Consider the following 19,193-nt stretch of genomic DNA (forward strand, 5'->3'; position numbering starts at 1 on the left):
TGTCCTTGTAGATGGTTTGGCTTTGTGGTGATGTCCCTGAACTTGGAGAAGCCCTTTCTTGTAGGTGAATTGCCCTTATGAAGGGGTGCCTCCAGTTGATCATAGATAGTAAGAGGGGTTCACTACTTACCAAGAGAATCTCCTGAGTGGAGATTCCTCAGTAGGTCTGCTTGTGGGACAGACCTCCTCTTTCCCTTTTGACTTCCCAGTAAGCTATATTCTTAAACACTGGAACAAATCAGAGCCACACACATTTAATTTTCCTGTGTGATGTCACCAGGCTACAGCCTGGGGAGCAATATCAGATCTGGACCCTCCACGATACACCAAGTCTATGCTTTACACTTTGCTGTTACGACCTCAGTAAGCCCTCTAAAGTCCCATGTGTTCATGCCTTCATGGCACTGTCCCAAGATTTTGCCTTGTATGAGAGAAGCTGCATGTGTCTTGCCAAATTTGGAACACCAATATTCAATCCAGATGTTCTTGATAACCCCTGCTAGGGCTTTCTTTCACTCTGGCCCTATGGCCCTATAGCCAGGGTCCCTGACGCTCCCCAGGGACATCATTTCTTTTAAATCTCTCTACCTTACCTAGACACACACACACACACACACACACACACACACACACACACACACATACACACACCATACAGAGGAGTTAGGAAGAGGGAAAGGGAAGGGAGGAAGTGAAAGCTCTTATTAAGGACAGCCAAAACTAAACCTCAAAAATCTCTTTCTCCTTCATGAAGTGTCTAGGGGGGAAACTTGAACCATCAGGGTACATGAGCCATTTGCCATGTCAGACCTGTCACAGACTGAGACAGAATTGGGTTCTTGGTCCCTCCCAACTCAATGGGAGATTAAAGAACTTACAACCTTGACCTTACCTGCAGGAAGTTTTGTTATTTTAACTATGTGCTATACAGGGATACAGGGATAATCTTACATAGGAACGCTGCTACAAAGATGGGCCAAGGAAGCCTATGCCCATGACCCAGAAAGGCCAGCCATGATGCTGATGCAGGCCCTGGATGGGGACCTAACTATTCATATCAGACCCTATATGCTGTTCATAGGGGCTACTGGGACTTCATGACTTCTTGTCTAATAGAGGGAAGGAGAAGGACCACTGTCAAGCCTATCTGTTGCAATAAACGACTCACTAAGAACCCTGCCCTGTTTCAGTTCCAGGTAATAGAAGCCCATGATAAATATAATGGCCTGGTTCCCAAGAGGCAATGGGGCTAGGCTGTTGTAGCTCTCTATTCTACTAACCAGGCTTCTTTCAACATCAGACAAAATATCAAACCATCATCACATCCCACCCATCTTAGGACCACCCAAACCCTCATTCACACAGCTCAAAACAGCCTCCTACTTCAGAAAGGCCACCCTTCACCCATTTCTGCAGTGGCAAGCAGGGACACATGGCTTGTCCTAACCCACCTACCTTTAGCATATGCCCAAATTTAAGTGGGAGGACGCATGAAAGTGGAACTCTCTGTCTCCCTTGTAAGAGACAGGGCATTCTGTCCTCAGGAACACACAACAGAAATCTCACACAGTGGAAATCTCTGAGGACCTTATTCAGCTTATATTCAGACCTTATTAAGAGTCCATGAGAAAACATCCATCCCTTGAGGGTTGATGGGCTCCATGGCTTTATGGTGCCATGCTTCCTTTATAACGAGCCTTGGGTGACTTCAGATAGGGAATGCCTCAAAGCCCTATTTCTAGTCAACACAGAGTCCCATACTCTTCCTTGACAAATCTCCCAATCCCAAACAAACTCTCGGTCCCTGATTCTTCTCACTGAGATTGATATCAGACCACAGTCTGGCTGGTTGATCTTTCCCGAGGATGTTTGAGAGGAAGCAAACAACAGTTTTTTCCTTATTCTTCCCTGGTCTGGCCAAACTGCCCAATTTCTCTACTAGACATCGTGTCAAAATTACAGGCTAATTTACTTTTGCGTAACACCCACCCCCACCCCGATACATTGTTGTTTCTCCTCCAGCCCTTTCTCTCATAATGCCTAGGTAGGGGCCATTCAGTCATGTAACATACACGTCAGCCCTCAGCCCACCCCTAACCACTGCACCTGTCGTAATTACTCTTACAAACCTCGCTGACCTTCTCTGAAGATCCTACTACTCATTGAGATGTGATGCCCTTGTGAGTCTGCAGTCCTTAATTAGCAAGTCCCTGGCCACTAAGCTGTTACACCTCCATGATTCCCCATGCAATGTCCCCATCTTGTCAAGATGTCAGATGGAGCTTATAGGATGGTCCCGGAACTGAGAGCCATTAATGAGACGGCAGTTAGAGTTCACCCAGTGACTCCCAAGCCCTCTACTCCCCTGAAGTGAAACCTCCTTCTTTCTCACATATCTCGACTCTGATGTCATTTTATAAAATCACAGGCTCTACTTGCTACTGGCTCACATGTCCTGATCACTTTGAACACTTTATGCTAGACTGACCCCTAAAGGCCTTTTCTGACTATACTGGGACAGAAATGGTTACATTTTCAAAGCCATGATCTCATCCCAACTCCACAGGGTTCCAATCCTTGACACTATGTAACCTTCTCTATTTGGCTGGTTCTTTCCCTAGCTGCCTACAGCCGTCTCCACTTCCCACCTTCTCCAAAAGTCCCAGGATCTCCGCAGATAACACAATTTAACCCTTTCAAAGGACTGCTGGCTTTGCCTGTCTTTAAATCTCAATTGGACTGGCAGTGTTTACCCAGCCACTCCATTCAGACTGACCCAATTAACTATTTCTCTTCTTACACGTTTCCAGTGGAGCCCCATCACCCCTTCCAACATTCTCATGGCCAAATATGAGAGCGTATCCCTCCTCCCATACATCTCTTTGCTTGGCACTTGATGGTGTAGTGTAGTCTACATTAGCCTCTCAAGCCAGGTTCACCTTTGCGTTCAGGCCACCGACCTCAGAGAAAGATCCATTTCTCTCACTCTGCTAACTATATTAGTTACTATGCTAACCATATTAGGTAGGGTTACGATTGCTTTGCTGAAACACCAAGGCCAAATGCAACTTGAGGAGGAAACGATTTGTTTTGTTTACACTTCTACATTGAAGGTTCATCTTTGGTGGAAGTTGAGACCAGGAACCTGGAGACGGGAGCTGGTGCAGAGGCCATGGAGGGGTGCTTCTTACTGGATTGTTCCTCATGGCTTGCTCAGCCTAGGACTGCCAACTCAGGGATGGCATCACTCACAGTGGGCTGGGCACATCAATCAGCAGTGTGAGGGGATTGTTCTTTGTCACACAGGGGCGTGGGTGACATAATGTGTGTATTTGCTAGTGGTGCATGCCAAACTTTGTTACTTTTATGGCCTCTGATATATGGAAACTTTGCCTCCAATAGAACTGCAAACAAACAAACAAAAACACACTTGATTGGAAGAGGGACATGGGTGTGGATGTAGATGTAGAAAGAGCAAGGGCATCAGAATGGTAACAGGGCTTCCTGTATTAAAAGGAACGTGGACTAAGCAGCCAATGCACCAGCCACTTTGACATTATTTTAACTCTCCATTTCTTAGTACTGACTCCCCCTTGCCCACTTGTAGTTTACCATGGAAACACATTCTTAGGTGAGTAACAGGGCTCCTCTCCTCAGACTGGAAGACACCCAGAAATGACTTCTTTAATGCCAGGGGTTTGAGTATTTTGTTGTTGTTTTTTGACTGTTTATTTGAATGCTCGCTACTTCTGGCTGTTCCTCAAAACATGTGAGAAGTCACTCATGCTGAAGCATCTCTGCTCAGAGAGTGGGCCCAGGAAGGTAAGGACCTTGTGATAATGAGAATCAGCCAGCAAATTCTTCATGGGGCGTGTCGTAGTTGGCCAAGTGTTGGGAGCTAACCCTTCCTGGGTGATGAGATAGCGTTGAATTATGGCTCAATCTTTGCTTCCCAGCCAGCATTCTCTCACTGGAGATGGCTACATGGATTACCTCATAGTCACTAGGGTGGTTTGAAAGGAACTGGGCTGGTAGGTTTGTAGAGAGGGCATTATTAGGAGGTATGGCCTTGTTGGAGTGGGTGTCTTATTGGAGTGGGTGTGGCCTTGTTGGCATAGGTGTGGCCTCGTTGGAGAAAGTGTGTCCCTAGGGACTGGGCTTTGAGGTCTCTGAAGCGCAAAGCAGGCCTGGTGGCTTATATATTCTTTTTCCTGCTGCCTCTGAATGGTTTAGATCGATACTCAGCTATCTCTCCAGCACTGTGTCTGCCTGACCGCAACCACGTCTCCTGCCATGATGATAGTGAGCTGAAAAATGAACTCTGAAACTCTAAGTCAGCCTCAATGAAATGTTTTCCTTTACAAGAGCAGCCGTGGTCACGGTGTCTCCTCCCAGCAATGAACGGTAACTAAGGTGGGCACTGAGACAGTCCCTTGGCAGGAGACAGGCATTGGTAAGTACTGAAGTACACAGCCAGGACAGGAACTATGACCGGTAAGTTCTATAGTTATGCCACTGCTGGGAAATCCTCTGCTTCCTTTTATCTGAGCCCCTAGCATTGCCAGCATGCACTCTGGTATCTGGGTTTATGGAGCCTTGGGCTATTTTTAAAGTTTAAGCTTGTTGACTTTAATGTACTATCTGCCCTTGAGGGTACGAACCATCATTAAAACATTTTTTAGTTAATATTTTGAGACTATCATATAGACATACAATATTTTTTACTACATTTATCCCCATTTCTACTCCCAACTCATTCAAGACTCATTTCTACCCTTTTCCAACTTTGTTTTTGTCTCTCCCCCGCCCCCACATCTCTCTTATCTCACCTAATCCAGTGTATTCTGCCTTTAGATTCATGGCCATCCACTGTGAGTGCTTGAACTACCAGGGGCCACACCCTTAAGGAAAACCTACTTTTCCTCCTGGAGGAGCCATCAACTGTGAGTAGCTCCTCAGCTAGTGGGAAGGACTAGCCCTGCCCCACTGACCCTGCAGGCTGATGGACTTGGTCAGGTGCAGGTCTCCTGCAGGCAACTCAGCTCCCAAGCACAGTGGTCCTGTTTGGGCCTTTGACTGAGTCCTCTTGACCTCTGACATTTCCTATGACTGAGGAACCATCCTTACACTTTGTGTTCACAGATTTTGTAAGAGTACTCAGAAAACAGGCATTTGGAATTTTTACTTTGAAAACAGTAATACACACACACACACACACACACACACACACTACACACACACATGCACACACACACACATATGCAGAGAGGGAGAGAGAGAGAGAGAGAGAGAGAGCGCACTTTGGAGACCTCAAAGTTCACCTTCTAATCAACAGGACTTTCTCCAACAAAGCCACATCCAGTCAGTAAGGCTGCACCCTCTTCAACAAGGCCACACCTCCTACAGTGCCCCTCCCTATAAGCCTATGAGGGCCGTTCTCTCTCAAATACATACATACATATATATACATATATATATGTATATATATGGTTGCACTTTTAACTGGAATACATATATTTGTACTTATGGTAAAAGTATATAAGGGATTTCTTTTTAAGGTACTGAGCTAGATGTTTGAAGGATGTGCTCTTTCATGAAGGAGGTGGGAATAGATGTGAATGTAAGCATACTTTTCAGCTGTTTAATTTTGCATTTTAACCATTCAATGTGTTCCTCGTTGAAGAGATCCTTATCTACATAACCAGACCTCTGCATTCCTGGGTTCTGTACCCATTCGTGTAAACAACTGTGGATTGAACACATTAAAGGAAGAGGCTGTGTCTGTCCTGAATGTGGATAGACTTTCTATTATCAATTGTTCCTCCAACAAGAATAGTATAAAACCATTCACGTTGCATACAGCATGGTAAGAGATGATTTAAAACGTATAGAAGGGGGCTCAGTAGTTACCTGCAAGTGCTGTGTCGTTTTATCTGGGTTTTGAACACTGATGGGTTTTGCTATCGGTAGAAGATCCTGAAACCATCTTTTCGCCTTTGAGCTGATGCACATAATTCAAACGTCGGCTGCCTAGAGGAGAAGCTTCTGTTCTGGGGGAATTATTGAGAGTGGAACTTGGAGAACCATCTCTGTGTGTGACGCATTCATCATAAATGAGCTGGGAGCTTCAGCTACGCATCTCAGACCAGAATAAAAATGACCTCATGTAAATAGTATGGAATTTTTTTCCAATGAAAAAATGACCCAATTTAGCAGTGCACAGTGAAGTTAGCTTCCAGTGCTCTCTGGTCTGTATGAATGGATTGTTTTCCTGGGGAACTGAGCCACACTAAGGCTGTCAGAGGAACCACTGGGAACTGCAGTGCTTGGATTAAATGGGGTATCGGCCACAACCTGGTTGCTTGAATCCCACTGAGAAGGACAACAATCTTCCCAGGCAAGACTTAGCAATGAAAATAAACAAGCCTATGCCATCAACTACGTCTATCAGAAAGAATGGCCAACTTCATGTTTCTTCAATGCCATCTCTGTTTTCTTTGAAATTTCCTAGTGGGCTACGAAAATTATTATTTCAAATCCTTGTGATGTTTTCTTTAGCTCTAAGGCAGTTGTGAAAGAAAACGGGGAGTCTGTGGCTCTTTTCCAAAGTCCATGTTCTATTTAACCCAGAGAACAGACATAACCCACGAGTTCTCGTTATGAATCAAAGGCTATCATTCCTTCGAAACGGGTGACTTAGCAGACCCAAGTCAGAAGATTTGTGCTGATAGGAAGGGCAAGAATGTACTAAGAGGAATTTATTTTTTTAAAAAAAAAATCCGCTGCTAATGTCAAGCTTGAACAATGTGGGATTTAACAGTACCATCTAGTGGTGATGTACCGCCATCCTTGTGTTAAGTGAGGACCGTGGTTCATTTGTGCCTGAGACTCATGCATCCAGTCAATAGCTTATCACACACACTGACTGTAAACTCAGAAGCAGAAAGGCCATCTTTTATTGCTCTAGGGAATGAAGTGAGTTGATATAAGGAACATACAGGAGACACCTGCAACTCATAAGATATAATATTAAAGTTTCAATGCTTCCAGGGCTCAGCATAGTCTGTAACAGGCTCTCAATAAACTATTTTTAAATATCAAGTAAAGTGCTATAGCAATTAGTTCTGGATTCATCCATAAAAGTCTGGTTACTGTGTTCTTGTGTTCTTTCTTTCTTCCTTCCTTCCTTCCTTTCTTCCTTCCTTTCTTTCTCTCTTTCTTTCCCCCTGTTACTATGAAAAATTGTTCACTGTGTATTTCTTTCAGTAAATGTAAGCCCCCCCAATAAACTTTTGGCATGGTGTGTATTGCTGAGAAGTGATGGCCTTTAGTGGGTAAGGAGGCTGGATGGGAGCTTTATGCGGAGGGCCTGAGCTGGGGCTAAAACCCAGGCCTTCACAGTGTCAGGTAGGCAGTGCTCAACTTCCCTCTGTGCTCAGGAATGTTTTTAAGGGAACAAGTCGTTGCTCACAAGACAACCTGAGGGTAAAGGTGGTAGAGTTAGAGGTGATTTGGGACAAATTCAGATAAAAAAGGCACTCGATACTTGGTTTGCCAATGTGTGTAATTACTATAAGGATGGGATTTTAAGGATTGCAGGTCTAACTTGCTTAGGTATAAATCAACTTCGCAGGGCTGGGGGTGTGGCTTGCTCAGTGAAGCTGTTGCCGTGATGCGTGAGCTTGTGAAGCATGAGAACTGATTCCTTGGGACCCACAGCCAAAGAGCTAGGGCTGCAGCTCACACCCCTAACCAATGCTGGAGAAGAGACGGGACAGGAGGATCCTGGGCCAGGGGCTGCTGGCTACCCTGCCTAAGACTGCCAAGGACTAGGTTCAGTGAAGGAGCTTTTCTCCAGAAATAAAGGGGAGTGATGGAGGAAGGCACCATCTATGTCTTCCCTACACACACACATGTACACACACACTCACACACACACCCCACATACACACACATCACACACTAAACACAGACACACTACACACCACACACACACATACACACACAACATAGACACATACCACACACTACATACACACACACCAAACACAGAGACACACTACACACCACACGCATATATGCTACACACACACACATCACATACACACACATCACACACTAAACACAGACACACTACATACCACACACACACATACACACACAACATAGACACATACCACACACTACATACACACACACCAAACACAGAGACACACTACACACCACACGCATATATGCTACACACACACACATCACATACACACACATCACACACTAAACACAGACACACTACACACCACACACATACACACCAAACACAGACATACTACACACCACACACATATATGCTACACATGCGTACACACACATACACACACACATACACACACCCCACATACATACACATCACACCCCAAACACAGACACACTACACACCACACACACATACACACACAACATAGACACATACCACACACTACATACACACACACCAAACACAGAGACACACTACACACCACACGCATATATGCTACACACACACACATCACATACACACACATCACACACTAAACACAGACACACTACACACCACACACATACACACCAAACACAGACATACTACACACCACACACATATATGCTACACACGCACACACACACACACACACACACACACACACACACACACCATATACAGAAAGGGGGCCATATCCACACAAAATAGGATTCAATGTGAATTTATAACTTTATCTTTCTTCAAGTGTTGTTGGTATATGTGTGTGTGTGTGTGTGTGTGTGTGTGTGTGTGTGTGTGTGTGTGACACTGACTCTTTGGTATATATGAATCTACAATTTAGATGACATTATAAGAATAAAGGGTCTGAAAAGAAAATGTAAATGTGAATGCTCGGGTGTGTGCACCGTGTGTGTGCATGAGTGTGTAGGGGCTCACAGGCACATGCACACACTTATACGTGGAGACCAAAGACTGGTGTTGGTATCGATCTCACTCTCCACTTCATTTCCTGAGAAGGTCACTTGCTGAAGGTGACACATTTTGCCAGTTCAGGCAGCTGGCTTGCCCTGAGAATCTCTACCTCCCAAGCACTGAGGTGACAGGGGAGACCTCAGGCTTCCCCAGCTTTTCTGTGAGTTCTGGGGACTAGAGCACCTGTCCTCAAACTTGCCTGCCAGCACTTTATCTGCACAGGCACCTCCCCAGCCCATCTCATTTGTTTCTTTAGGATCCTTTTTCACATTCTGGTTTCCTTAGGAAGAAAGAAGAATGCCACTGTTCAAATATTTCTATAAAAGAGCAGCGAGCGACATCAAGATAATAGTTTTCATGTCTGAAATAGCCCGACTTCTAAGTCCCACTACTTGCACAGAAATTAGCTACAATTACATGGCCTTTGAGGAGACCAGGGTCTCAGAACAGAAATTCTGCGGCTGCTAATGACAGATACAATTTCCCTAACAGAACTGTGAATTCCTTTAGGGCAAGCTTTATTTTCTGTATCCTGGTTGTTATCCATTGTCCCCCGGGATGTGTTTGTGGCCAGTGGCAAAATATTAGCCAGCTGCTAAAGCAGAAAGGAAACTATTCGCTCGAGTAACATTCTGAGTAGACCCAGACCCGGAGACAGCCTGTGCCTTCCCTGACACACAGCCCTGATTCTGCTCTCTGGGGTGGGCTGTGGCCCTTTCTGCTGCTTCTTTCTTAGTTAATGTTTTGTTTGGTTTTTTTTTTCCTACAAATGCCCACACAGCTGCATCAGATCGGCACTGTGTCCTTTCAGTTTAGTCCCAGCTGCCACTCTGAGAATCTCCTCACTAGCATCAGAGCCATTCTCCACATGGGCTTGGGTTGAAGTCTTCCTTTCCTCTACTTTGGTTTGTCTCTCATTGGGCAGTGCACCCCCTTCATTCACGTGCTGGTAGAAGACGCTGTGCATACAAATGCTCACATGCTCCTCTAGCCTGCCTCATACCTTGCTAGCAGTTTAACTGATTTCAGAATGACTCCTTTTTTTTTTTTTTTTTTTTTTTTTTTTTTTGGTTCTTTTTTTCCGGAGCTGGGGACCGAACCCAGGGCCTTGCGCTTCCTAGGTAAGCGCTCTACCACTGAGCTAAATCCCCAGCCCCCGACTCCTATTCCTTGAGTTTGGTCCTCCATCTTTTCCTGGGCACAAAAGGAAGCTACCCCTCCAGACCCTTTGCAATGGGATGGCCTTCGTTTAGCTAATAAAATGATGAGCAAAGTGTATTGTTTTCAGATCAAGGGCATTGATACCTCAGTCTCTCCAGCCTTTCTTTCCTAGTCTCAGGATTTCTGGGCTGCACATTTAAAGGGAACATACTGAGACGGAAGGAGCCTGGAAACCAGAGCCGCAGGACAGAGGAGGGCAAGGTGCTCACTCACGGCCTTTGTATCCACTAGAACTGAGAGTCCTGCTAATCTATAAAGGTGTCTGGATTTTTTTTCCTGTCCCAAAATACTGTTAGTAAAATTTTAATCACTGTGACATAGTTCAAGAGGGAACACCTCAAAGCAGGTTGACTTTGGCTCCTGGTTTCAGAAGGGTCATTTCACATTTTGCTCCCTCCCGTTACTTTGGGCCTGAAATGAGACAAGAGCATCCTGGGAGTGGGGGTAGGTAGATGAAGAGGCTTTATACATGATAGCCAGGAAGCAAAGGGAGAGAGAGAGAAAGGGCAGGCAAGATACATCCTTCAAAGACACCCTGAGAGTGCTCTACTCCCTCTAATCAAGCCCAAACAGCCACAGTTCTACTACCTCCTGAAGTCTGTTCCGGTTTTGAATCTATGGATGTATTAATCTACTGATAAAGGCAAGGTCTTCTTGGCTCGTTCATTTCCCTAAAGCCTAAGCAGGAGCAGGGCCTGGACTGGGGACTGAGCCTTCAGGGGAACGGCTCCCATTCAAACTGTAACACATGTTGCAATAGGATAAGTGCTTCTAAGGGGCAAACATATATGAAGAAAAATTCAAAGCACTCCTGAAAGACACGAGAAAAACGCACATGGGTTGGGGCCTTCTCATCTGGTGAAAATACCTCATCCTTGCACCACGGAATGATGGAGGAATAAGAGGCCAAACACCTGCTTTCAGAACAACCCCAAGCTATTTCCACTTGTGAGGGTAAAGTGTTCGGGGTCTAATTACATCACATTTCCTTTTGATAACATGCAAGTGGGTGTGTGCATGTGTATGTGTGTGTGTGTGTGTGTGTGTGTATGTATGTGTGTGTGTGTATGTGTGTGTGTGTAAAGGAAGCTAAAGGGTGCTAGATTTACTGGAGTTGCAGGCAGTTGTGAACAGCCTCACATGGGTGCTGGGAACTGACCTCAGGTCTCTGCAAGAGCACTGTGCATTCTTTTTAAAAAAAAATAAATTGTATGAGCACACTGTTGCTGTCTTCGGACACACAATAAGAGGGCATCAGATCTCATTACAGATGGTTGTGAGCCACCACGGATGCTGGGAATTAAACTAAGGACCTCTGGAAGAGCAGCCAGTTCTCTTAACCACCGAGCCATCTCTCTAGTCCTTCTTTTAAAATAGAACTGTGTGTCCTTAACTGTTGACTCACCTGTCATGGTTAGTCTTTGTCAGCTTGACCCAAACCACGGAAGAGGTGACTCAGCTAAGGAGTGATCCCATCAGACTGGCCTGTGACCTGCCTATGGGTCTTCTTCATTAGTGATGCATATTGGAGGGCTCAGCTCACTGTGGGCAAAGCCTCCCCTGGGCTTTAGAAACAATCTAATAAGCAGCACTCCTCCTCCATGGTCTCTCTTCAGTTCCTGCCCTGCTTGATTTCCTTCCCTGACTTGTGTCTGTGATGGACTGTTACCTAGAAAAGTAAACAAAATAAACCTTTTCCTCTCCAAGTTGTTTTTGGTCATGATATTCATCGCAGCAGCAGAAATCTATATAGGATAATGTCCTGTCTTTAAAAAAAAAACAAAACAAAATCAACACACCTTCAATAGCGTGGTGGATAGTGATATGGCTTGAATGTTTTTCTTCCCCAAGACACCGTGTTAAAATTTGATTGCTGTTTTAATGGAGGACTGGAGTCAGGTGGCTCATAATCACCTAGAACTCCCCTCCAGAGGATTCAGAGAATTGACACTGTCTTTTGATGTCCAAGGTTACCTGGACATGCACACACACACACACACACACACACACACACACACACCATACATATACACACACACACCACACACACACACACACACACACACACACACACACACACACACAGACACCTTTTAAAACATAAACTGAAAAAAAAAAGACCAACATCTAACAGAAAGTGCGCAAAACATAGGAACAGAGAGAATCGTAAACTCTATGAATCCTTGGAGATGAAATCATGTTCTGTCTCACTCTAAATGAGTACGTTCACACTGGAACCACAAAAGGCTGTCATTTCTACCCTGCAGAGGAGCAAAGATTCTCAAGTGTGACAGCGCTCTGTGTTGCTAGGATACAGGGAAATAAAGTGGAGTCGTATTACTGGAGGGATATAAAGTACAATGCTTTACAGGGCCCAATTAGCTAATACCCATAAAAGTTACGCATGCACGGATCCTCTTAAGGCAATTCCCCCTTTAGAAATTTATCCATATTATAGATATATTTGTGAGTCTCATTACGGCAGCAAAGACGAGAGAAGCCAGACTTCAGACAACAGGCGATAGTTCAAATAACGTTGCTACAGCCAGTGCAATTTTCTGTAACTGCGAAACTAAAAACAGAATGGACATTCCATTCATCTTTACTGTATGCTGCTGAACATGAGCACAGTTCTTTTTATAATTAGTATTTATGATTAGCTCACACAGCATCAGGTGTCTTTACGGCATTATCATGCTTCATTATGGTGGACTTACCTCTCCCACCGCCTCCTCCGCCCCATGTTTATTTTCCCTTTCTTTGCCCAGCTTTCTGATTCATTTGGATTTGACTTCTTGCTTTTCTGGAGCTCTGAGGTGTACCACTAGGAGATTCGCTTGAGATCCTTCTGATTTCTGAGTGTAAGCACCTAGGGCTGTGGATTGTCCTGGTGGGACTACCTTGGCAGGTAGATTCTAGCAGGTTGTACTCGTGTTTGCCGTTTGAGTTTAGGAAACATTTTATGTATGTCTTCCATATTTCTGGTGCTATTTTTTTTAAAGAAAAAAGTATATATACAAAAACTATGTTTGTAATGACTTAAAAAAATTAACTATAGCTGTTCACAGGAAGAGACCTAAATAAAGGAGGGGATAGAAGGAATAATAACCACCTTTTACGTTTTGAGTCCCACAAAGTTTAAGTCAAGTCATATAATGCTCATCTAAAAGGACAGTTAAAGTCATCTGATCCACTGGCATGCAGAAAACCAGTCAGCTATGGAAACACAAACACAATTTTTAAAATAAAAAAAGAAGTGGGTCCACCCTTCTGGTTCGCACGTACACAGAGTAGTCCACTCTACCCCATCCCACAATTCCACCTGCCTACAAGGAGGTCTGCCCTAACCTGAGACACACAGGTGAGAGCTCCCTCTGATTCAATCCCCATTCCTGCTGGTACCCTAGCAAGCCCAGTAGTCATGGGCTCTGCTCTGCCCTGTCGGAGCTTCGTCTTCTCTCTGGTCCATACCTCCACCTGTAGTCTCACATCACCTCATGGACTCCCATCTCACATGTCTGCCTGACTCCCAGGAGGCCTGCTCAAACCTGGGACACACAGCTCCACATGACTCCAGCCAGGGACACCCAGGTTAGCCAACACCAGAGGCAACCAGATGGTGAAAGACCAGTGCAAGAACATAAGCAACAGAAGACAATGCAATATGGCATCACCAGAACCCAGCTCTCCTTCTACAGCAAGCCCTGGGTATCCTAAAACACCGAAAGAGCAAGACTGTGACCTTAAACCCCATCTCACGAAGATGATAGAGGCCTTTAAAGATTATATAAAGAACTCCCATTAAGAAATACAGGAAAACACAACCAGACAAGTAGAAGCCCTTTAAGAGGAAACAAATAGATCCTTTAAACTAGTACAGGAAAATACAATCAAGCAGGTGAAGGAAATGAACAAAAATCTGAGACCCAAGGAGGGAGAGAGTAGCCGGGGACAATATGGCAGCTGCCGTTAAGATCTCACACTGTACCTTTACAAGTTGTTATCAATGTTCTTAAGGGATGGATGTGTACAGGGCTTTGTATGTTTAGGTGGGCAATTATATCTTATCAATTGGGTCAAAAAAATCCGAGACCTAAAAATGAAATAGAAGCAATGAAGAAAACACAAATGGAGGCCACCCTGGAGATGGAAAACCTAGGAAAGAGAATAGTAACTATAGACACAAATATCACCAACACAACACAAGAGATAGAAGAGAGAATCACCAGTGTAGAAGATACCATAGAAGAAACTGATATATCGGTCAAAGAAAATGTCAAATGTAAAAAGTTCCTAACTCAGAAAATCCAGGAAATCTGGGACATTATGAAAAGACCAAAAACCTAATAATAATATTAGTAATAGAAGAGAGTGAAGATTCCTAGTTCAAAGGGCCAGAAAACATCTTTGACAAAATCATAGAAGAAAACTTCCCTAACCTGAAGAAAGAGATGGCTATAAATGTACAAGAAAACTGGCAAATCATTTGTCATCCAATTAGGGCAGAAACAAAACAAAAACAAACAAACAAACCAAAACCAATAGCTATGAAGAAAGAAGAAACTTTCCAACTGCAGCTAAGCACATGAAAACAAATGTGAAAAACAGAAGAATCGAGTCTTTGTCAACTATCTAGAGCATGAAGACCGATTTCATATTCCCTGTGTTGAAGAAACTTAAAGGCACTTAGAGATCCTGCCCTAAAACAGGACACAGGTTCATAGCAGTGCACAGGGGCTCTGAACTTTCAGGGTTCTGACTATCCAGTGTGCAAATTGTCAGGCAAGTGGGTAATGGAACATTTCCCAAAGTCTAGCAAAATCCTGCTGCTCAAATTTATTCGAATAAGTATCTGGGGTAAGGCAGATATATGCCAATTATCTTGATTTAACAATTCCATAGAATATACATTTAAAAACATTGTGTTATACACTGTCTATATGCAAGTCTGATCACTTTAAGTCAGAAGGAGACTTACTTGCATGGGAACAGTGAGGTCTACAGATGAACGTTTCCAAAAGGCTCACTGGGGACTGAAGGTACAGCTGCCCTAAAGCACATAGTTAACATGTACTGGGTTCAGTTCCTGAGCACACATAAATCAAACCCAGAACATGTTTCAGCACAACTTGACTCTTTTTTTTTTTTTGATAAGCATGTTAGTGGCTTAACAATGCTATGTTTTTTTTAAAAAAAAGAATAATTTTTAATATCTTCTAAAGTCTTCGAAACATTTTTTGTCCCTTTTTACTGAAAAATTTCAAACACTTATGTAGCGATTTTTAAAGCATTCTCTGTTTTATCCGTTAGTACTTTTAAACCAAAGATGAGGTCTATATCAGCAGCCGATCATTTCTTCTTCTGTGGGGTCAGAGGCTTTGGGTGTGTAATCTCTTTCTTAACTATTCAAACTTGGTGGCTAGCCTGAAAGCCACCACAGAAACTACGTAAACAAATAGATTATGATCCAATAAATGTTGAAAAAAACAGGCTGTATGTTGGATTTGGTTCACTGCCAGACTCTATCAGTGAGGAACTGATATTTTGATATATTTTATTAAACCTCTGTCTGAGATCTTGTTTAGTTCTTTTAACAAATGTTTAGCATATCTTTAGCTGTAGACACTGTAGGTGTGCCTGTGAATGAAACCTGCTGCCCTCAGAGAGGCATAATTCCCCTGAGCAAGAACACCGAGCACACACAGAATACACATCTGTGAGAGACTAAGCCCAGGAAGGAAACAAAGCAAGATGGAGGCTGTATAGAGTCGGACGCCGGGCTGGCTCAGGCTTAGGGGCATGGCCTTCCATGTCTGCCCTCTGCCTGGCAACCAGGGCAGCATCCCAGGCCCCTTGGACTCTAGAATTACAGGGCAGATCCTTTCCCCCTTTGTACGGGGAAGTAGGGTTAAGGGAAACAGCTGGGGGAAGAGAGAGAGAAGCAAGACAGAAAGGAGTCGTGTGTATTCTGAGAAGCCTCATATAGTGAGAACAGAGAGAAGAGCCTTATGCTATTTAAAATATCTATTTTCTCTTCTAATATGGGTTTCCAGAGATTGAATGCAGGCATCTCATTGGTCAAAACTTTTTTGTTTGTTTGATTAACTGATTACTTGGAGTCAGGGTTTCTCTTCTTAACCCTGGCTGTCTTAGATCTCACTGTATAGATGAGGCTGGCCTCGAACTCAGAATCTGTCTGCCTCTGCCTCCTGAGTGCTGGGATTAAAAGTATGTGCCACCACTAATCAGTGTTCATTGGTTCAACTTAAAAACAGAAACAACAAAAGCAATTAAAGTGTTTTAAAGGGAATCACAAAAGTATTTGACCTAGTTGGGCTCATTCTTTAAACAAAAAAATGGGGTGGTACATGGGATGCAGAAAAGATACTGGGTAGTGCACAATATTCTCCCACACTAGAATGGATGCCAGGTGAGTGTCTAGGGTAAAGAAAGACATTTAAGAGGGGAAAGGGCCCCCTCCTGAGTCTCCCAATTGGCCAAGGAGCCTGGATCGCAGGCATATGTTGAACATATGCTGTTGCCATGGTGATTATGCTTCAGTGTGCTGGACCAGGTGGCTGTGGTTTGGCTGTTTTCTACCAACAGTGGAATTTCTGAGAGGCAGGAGTAGGAAACAGGTCTAGCTTTCCATCCTTAGGCTAAGAGCTGGCCTGGCCTCACTCATCTGTGTAGGTCTTAGATGTCCCATGTTGAGATGCACAAGATTTTTGGAGACCATGGGGCTCTGGAAAGAAAAAGGAATCCTATAGGAAATCACTATGTCCTGGAGCCTGATCCTAAACCTTGGGCATCTGTATAAGCTTACACAAGGGATATGAGAATAATGTGTTGGGAAGTCCTTGTGGGTTGTGCAGTCTTGTATCGATGATAAGAAATCTTATAGAAGTATCTTGACCAGTGGTTCCCGACCTTCCTAATTCTGCAACTCTTTAATTCAGTTCCTCACGCTGTGGCGACTCCATAAAATTACTTCCATTGCCACTTCATAACTGTAGTTTTGTTATTTTTACGAATTTTAATGAAACATCTGTGTTTTTCAATGTCCTTAGGTGACCCTTATAAAATGGTCATTCCACATATCCCCAAAAGGGTCAAAGCCCACAGGTTGAGTACTGCTGGTCTAGGCTCTCCTTGAATTATCGAGTCACTGAAAGAATGTAAGTTTTGACTTACAACTTTGTGTATAAAGTGTGTCCAGCATTTATATCAATGCCTTTTTCTCTGACGCATTAAGCATTTGCAGGGCTAGGCTTGGTCTTGAATGTTGCAGCTTTGACAAGATGTGGCCTGTCACTGGCATCTCACTGGTAGATTCTAGGTCCTGGATATAGGATGCCTAGGTGAATTCATACAGATATATGTGGGCATGGACAGTCACTTCCATTTATTCTCTGGTTCTAAAAATTGAGGTTATCCCCACAGACACTTCAAGTGGGTTGTGGCGTGCCCTGACCTCTACTCTGTTTTTCTCTCGTGTAGGCCTCTACAAGCAAGTAAGGCTGCCATTGTTTTGGTGTCTGAATGAGGAGGGAAAGAAGGAGAGCAAGCACCTGCTGTGTCCCAGTTAACTCCATTCTTTCAGCCCTTCAGCGAGAGGAGGAAGATCACAAAGCCGGAGCAATTTTTCCGAAATCAAATCTCAGTTAGCTGAGCAGGGATGAGGTCAGCTTTGAAGGACTCCTCCTGGCCCGCCTTTTACCATGTGTGTTACAGTGGTGGTGAGCTTCGGCTCCTCTGTCTTCCAATGGTGAGCTCAGGAAACCAAGGAGAGTGTGTGCTTCACACAGAGGGCATGGAGGTTTGCTTGTACAATGGCAGCAATGTGTGAGTGGTCGAAATGTCCCCTAACAAGTCAAAGGAATTACATTTTAGTTTGATGTTTATATGGTGAGAACCCATTTGGGAAAGTGACTCATAACTCTTTTATAAAATTAGGTATGTATGCTCTGCCTTTTCATAATCTAAACAGGTAGGTGGTGGTGGTGGTGGTGGTGGTGGTGGTGGTGGTGGTGGTGGTGGTGGTGGTGGTGGTGGTGTGTGTGTGTGTGTGTGTGTGTATGACTTATCTGATTTTTTCTTCTCACGGAGTTTTTTCTTCTCATGAAGTACTTTTAAGGGATGATGATGATCTAGAAGTTTGATAACTTACTCTCATTGTTAGTGTGGTAACCTAAACATGTGAAAGTAGAAGTTTAGGACCACTGAATTCAGAAAGAGAACTAGCTCTGGGACTTCAGAGAGAGGGAGCCCAGGTGAATACTTCCAGATCCCTCTAGAGCACTTCACAGCCCACAGGCAGCTAGGTTAATGCAGATGCTGAGGGAAAAGCCATGGCAAATGTGGAATTTAGGAATTAAATAAAGATATGGCCCATTCCCAGGAATCAGAAAGGAAGCTGACTTCAAAGGGCTGCTTTGGAGCCCAGGCTTCCGTGTTCATGGGTCCAAAATAGATACGGTGGAATACGGTTTTTATTCCCACTTTGATTTAGAAACAGTTACAAGTGAGGAATGGGAGGCGGGGAGGAGGGAGGGAGAAGATCAACTCAGTTTGACAGCAGAAATTCTTGTTTTTAAAGGAAAGCCCATCTTTATTCTGTTCTTCTAGCCTTCAGCTTTTCTTAGAAGATCCACTCACATTTCATATCTTATGGTTTATTCAAAATCCAACAGTGTAAGTGTTCATCCCAGCCAGAGTGCAGTGGGCAGAAACACCCAAAATCATGTTTGATGAACTCTGTGGACACTGTGGCCCTGCCAAGTTGACACTATATCACCTTGCTCTTACTTTATCCTGAGGTAGGAGCCCAAAGAAGAAGAAAGATCTCAGGGATGGTTAACCTTTGTGAAGAAGTAAGGAACATAATCCTTGTACTTAAGACAGGAAGCCAGAATCTACAAAGTTCTGCTTCTTGTGACACACACACACACACACACACACACACACACACACACACACACAC

At 44.0% G+C, this 19,193-nt stretch overlaps 1 long non-coding RNA gene across 1 annotated transcript; it reads left to right on the forward strand.

Moving 5' to 3' along the window:
• The first annotated feature begins 2,717 nt into the window (after positions 1 to 2,717).
• On the forward strand, positions 2,718 to 7,518 carry LOC102546680 (uncharacterized). Its single transcript, XR_010063025.1, has 3 exons — positions 2,718 to 4,943; positions 5,684 to 5,866; positions 5,971 to 7,518. It is a non-coding gene; the product is annotated as an uncharacterized LOC102546680 (long non-coding RNA).
• The last annotated feature ends 11,675 nt before the right edge of the window (positions 7,519 to 19,193 follow it).

The sequence above is a fragment of the Rattus norvegicus genome, chromosome 1, assembly GCF_036323735.1.
Source record: "Rattus norvegicus strain BN/NHsdMcwi chromosome 1, GRCr8, whole genome shotgun sequence".
NCBI lineage: Eukaryota > Metazoa > Chordata > Mammalia > Rodentia > Muridae > Rattus > Rattus norvegicus.